This window comes from the organism of the source record quoted next, unplaced genomic scaffold (assembly GCF_019419815.1).
Source record: "Pyrus x bretschneideri cultivar Hongxiangsu unplaced genomic scaffold, Pyrus_bretschneideri_v1 Contig4, whole genome shotgun sequence".
NCBI lineage: Eukaryota > Viridiplantae > Streptophyta > Magnoliopsida > Rosales > Rosaceae > Pyrus > Pyrus x bretschneideri.
This window is the reverse complement of record NW_025999723.1, coordinates 9,471,169-9,476,321: the sequence shown is the minus strand read 5'-3', so window position 1 is coordinate 9,476,321 and position 5,153 is coordinate 9,471,169. Positions and strand designations below refer to the sequence as shown.

Below are 5,153 nucleotides of genomic sequence, written 5' to 3'. Positions count from 1 at the left end.
TGCCTGCGATTGAGGCATTCCTTCTCTGAAACCTTCGCATTGTGATGGCGTCAAAGGGTAAGGGGATCGCCTCAGGAAGTGGATTCTTCGACGGAAAGCGTATGCATGATGACAAGTCCAGTGGTGGCTGGAAGAGGAGCAACCCCAGCATCCTTAGATTCTTTGAAGACGTCGCTGACGAAGTTGACGACGACTATGATAGTGACTTCGATGACAGTATATTCCGTCTCTGATGTCTTTTATGGTCGCATTTTCCATCTGGGTTCGGATTTCTAGGGTTTTTGAAATGGGTATTTTTTTTTGGAGCTTGCTTTGTGCGTATTGACAGATTAAACCTTTATTAATTTCCTGCATTTCCTTTGTATATTTTAATTTTTGGCTTTTGTGGTTGCTTGTGGAGCTTCAATTTTTTTTGAAGTGTGTAGTTAGGTTGCTTAATTTCTTTAACTTGTTTGCTGACCATAATGTAAATAATAACACGTGGCGCAACAAGAACGATTAAAAATCTTATCCGAAATTACAAATAAAATTATTTTGTATTATTTTATTGCCTATTGCCAGGGCTATTGAAGTGCAATGGTGGAGATGCAAAAGGCGGTTACTGTTCATTAAGGGCAGTTACTGCTCACTGAGTGGATAGCATAGTGTATTGCCTGGGGGGAGGGTTCCCGCGCTGGAACTGCTCTCATTCCCTCCATCTCGTTCGCTTCTTCTCCATTCTCCTGACACATTGTGAAGATCAAAATCTAGTTTCACCCTTCTCTCTAAAGGTTCAAGTCTAAATCCCCAAAGTACCAGAAGAGCATTGAACTTTTGATCCGCAAGCTGCCGTTCCAATGCCTTGTTTGTGAACTCGCGCAGGACTACAAGACGGACCTCAGGTTCCAGAGCCATGCTATTCTTGCTCTTCAGGAAGCTGCAAAGGCCTATTTGGTTGGTATGTTTGAGGGCACCAACCTTTGCGCCATTCATGCCAAGAGAGTTACCAGAATGCGGAAGGACATTCAGCTCGGTGGGCGGATTCGCGGTGACCGTGCTTAAACATGTTTGTTTTCTTATTATTTTCCTAGACAATCAGGTACTTTAGGCAGATATTTTCTATAAAACTGGATTTTTTTTATTTTTTTTATTTATTTATTTTTTGGGTTTTGAAGTATCGATATGTGAACCTTTCAGTAATTGATTTTCTAATATAAGTTGATTGCATTTTGATAGAAATTTTTTATTTTGTTCACACATCTGTGGCTATTTTTCTTTGTTTTTTTGGCTTTGGTTGCCTTTTGGAGATTGGTTTGGTTGAATGTGTCCGTTTATTGTTGATGTTACCATAATTACCCAACGATTTTGTTGGAATGTGGATGTAAACAATCGGTAACACTTAATATGGTTGTTGGGTGATGCTCATGGAATATGGTTTTAAACGATTGCCATTGTAAAATTCATGGATTTTGTTCCATTGACAAAGTACGTAGAAATACATGGTTCTTCTAATACTCTTTTAGACAATTCCCAAACCTTTCACTGAGACAATTTTTAAACATTAGGCTATCGATGCTATATAATTTTCTAGATCCAAATGCCCTCACTTGGAATTTGCTGATGCACCACAAATAAAATATACCCAGAAGGTGCAAGGTAACTTGAACTCTGTATTGTCACTTGAAGTTGAAACATCAAGTTCCCTATGCGCGTCACCTTCTCGAAGCTGAGTACTAACAGCCTCCGATTCATCGACAATAAATGTGTATTAAATGGCGGCGGTACGATTGTTGTTAACCATGTTAAACAGATAAGATCTCACAAAGAAGACAACTTGTAGAAGAAGATACAAAGAGAAAAGAGAGGGAAAAATTGTATTGAATCTTTGTATATTACTTAATGAGAAAGTTATTACATGTAGGAGTATTTATAGTTCCTCTCACAATCTTAACAAACTATGCAACATAACATGTAATCTTATTTCACGTGTCCACATCTCAACCATTCATGCTATTCATTTCATATATTCTAACTATTGTAACCAACACCAAATCTTTTGCAAGTGTTCTGACACAAAATTGACAGGGTTTAGTGCATTGAACGTGTGACCCGCATGCACTATCGAGGTTGTAAATGATAGGGTTTAAAACCAGGTTTGACCGACGTCCATGCATGCCTGCATATTTTTGCCAAAAGTTTTAACAATACTAACTGTTGCAGTACATTTGTATGCTGATGTTACTATATTAACCATCTCGGTGTTCTCTGTGTGAGGCAGTTAAAATCTAGGATGACCCTCCCAGTGGATCGTATTATTACTAGTGGTTTAAGGATTGAAATTCTCGAAGCCCTACTTCTTATCCAACTCATATGGCTGTTGTCTGGGATATTGGTGTATGAAGGCATAGTGAAAACCATCGACAACACAGCTGAGGTGAATGCCGTTAGAATGTTTTCTGATGGCATAATTTGTCTTTGGGGAAGTGTGATCATGGCCTTACTTCTGGACCACGTTAACTGTTGAAGAACAAGATGGTGATTTTCGTCACAGCCTTGAAATGAAAATTTCTAGTACTCGTAATGATCGTAAACGCTCACATAATCATGATGTTTCTGATCAGCATCAACCACTATTGGATAAGCCTGCACAAGAAAGATACAAAAATATAAGGCAAAGGTGTATAAAAGTACTCCGTTCATGCTATTGAAGTACTGATTTGCCCAGCGTTCATATTGGGCCTGAGGGGAAGGTTTTTGTTTTGATTTGCACCCTATTTTTTCTTTGACTGTTTTGTGACTGTTCTTGAGGAATTGATCACTACTTGGCAATCTCGTCTACCGTTGGCGTGCATAACGGATCAGACAACCTGTGAGGCTTTAGGTTGTATCTTGGAGTTGTAGGAACGGCCATAACCTGCATGTAGGGAGGCGTCTAGGGTTTTAGGGCAACGACATTGAGTCTTTCTTTGATTCACAAGCCAGATATTCTTATTCCTTTTTCCTAATTTAATTTTCATAAGTCTAATAGTGATTATACATTTAATTTATTATATTTGATCATATAAATAGTTGGTGCATTTTTGCAATATATTTCACAATCTAAAGCCATAAAAGTGTAATAATATAATTGCAAATTTTTACAATCTGTTTTCACAGTGCTTTGAAAGCCCCAATAATTGTAGTTTTCCTGTCGTCGAATTTTTTGGAAAAGGCTAGCCCTGCCCTTCATTGATTGCATCTAAATAGTGGTTGAACCCTTTTACTCCTGTCGTTAATTATTTGGTTCTTAAATTACTAATATAGTTGCAAAGAAGTGTGTTTATAATACTGCCTTCATTGCATCTTTGATTCTCTGACTATTTTTTTCATTCGGTACCAAAGCACTTAATACTGCTTATCTATCATTTATTCTTTGGGATTGATCCTATATAGTATAAGTAGAATTAATTATTAAACATTAATAGTCATTTAATCACAAATGAGATTAGTTTGTGTATTGATATCTTAATTGAGTTTTCCAGTTAACTGTTTACTATTTCGTGATTGCATATTGATATATTTAGGGGTGGTTCGGTATGGGATACCATACCGAAACTAGTATCCCGAATCCCAAATCGAAATTTTTCGGGACGGTAATTTGAAGACCAATCCCAAACCAAATTTTCGGGAATCCCAAATTTCGGGAATCCCGAAATATTTTCGGGATTTTGGGACAAATCGGGAATCCCAAATTGAAATATGAAATTATGAATTGTTCTTCAAATATATAATTCAAGAACACATTTATGAACTAGGAATTTCATTTCATTCATACTACCATTTAATTGAACACTGGCATGTTTGACTCTTTTTATCATAGTCAAAATTTAAATTAATTAAACTCTTTTTGCAATCTGTTGAGAGACAAAAGAATCAAGCCTTCTGAAATCATTAGCCATGGCAGTAGCAATAATAAAATCCACATGAATATCAAACAGAACATGAAAAATATGCAAGGTGTAGGGCATTCTAGGTTGCTGAGCATGAATTAGAAACTACTAGCATCAATTATAAAAGAATAATATATATATATGTATAAATATATATAATAATTAATATTATATATTTTCGGTTTGGTATGGGATTCCCGAAATATCGAGAAGCCAATCCCAAATCCCATACCGAAATTTTGGGATTGGTTCGGGATAGCATCCCGAAAATTTCGGGAATTTCGGGAATTTCGGTTTGGGAAATTTTTGATTTGGGATCAGGATTTTTTCGGTTCGGTTCGGGATTTTCGGGAATTTTTTCCACCCCTAGATATATTAATTGCTCTTTGGTGCTTTAATCAAATCTGTTTGTAATTATCACTATTAATTGATCTAAGGATATTATACAGTAGTATAGTTCATTCTATATTTGTTGAAACTTTTGAGAGACAAACTTGTTTTAATTTCTACAGTGTTGTAGCAATCTTCTCTCTCTCTCTCTCACACACACACTTATTATTAGTCAATATTACATAACAAATGGCAAGTGTAGAAGAAGCCAATAGTGTTAAGCTTGAAAATTTTAGTGGCTATAATTTCCGTAGGTGGCAAAAACAAGTGAAATTAATATTGGTTAACTGTCTTAGGACTTGTATCCGCACTTGAAGAAATTCAATCAAACAAAGATTCCTCTTCTAAAGAGTCATCTTTTAAACTAACCCCTGAACTAATAGAATACCATTGTCACAACAAAATCTTAAGTGCCCTTTTTGATCACCTCTATGATGTGTATCATGCTACTACATCCACCGCCAAAGAACGTTGGGAAACTTTAGAAGTGGAACATGGAATTATAGATGCTGGGATGGATAGGTTCACGGTCTCAAACTTTAATGATTATAAGACGGTTGATAACAAGTCTGTGGGGGAACAAATACATGAGCATCAAGAGCAATAAAGAAGAGTTGAAAAGAAAGGAACAAAGTTCAATGAGGACTTTAAAGTCTCATGCCTTATTGATAAATTGCCTCAATCTTGGAATGACTTTGCTAGAACCCTAAGGCATAAACAAGGAGAACTTACTTTGGTTCAAGTCATGAATTCTGTAATACCCTGAAAATTTAAATACATGAATTAGATATTCATAATTATGAATATGTGGAGAAAATAAAAAATAAATCGATTTATAGTTATGAAAATTGAATT

At 36.0% G+C, this 5,153-nt stretch overlaps 1 pseudogene; it reads left to right on the top strand.

The window, feature by feature from the left end:
• Positions 1–2,147: 2,147 nt before the first annotated feature.
• On the top strand, positions 2,148–2,765 carry LOC125468796 (annotated as a pseudogene).
• Positions 2,766–5,153: the final 2,388 nt, after the last annotated feature.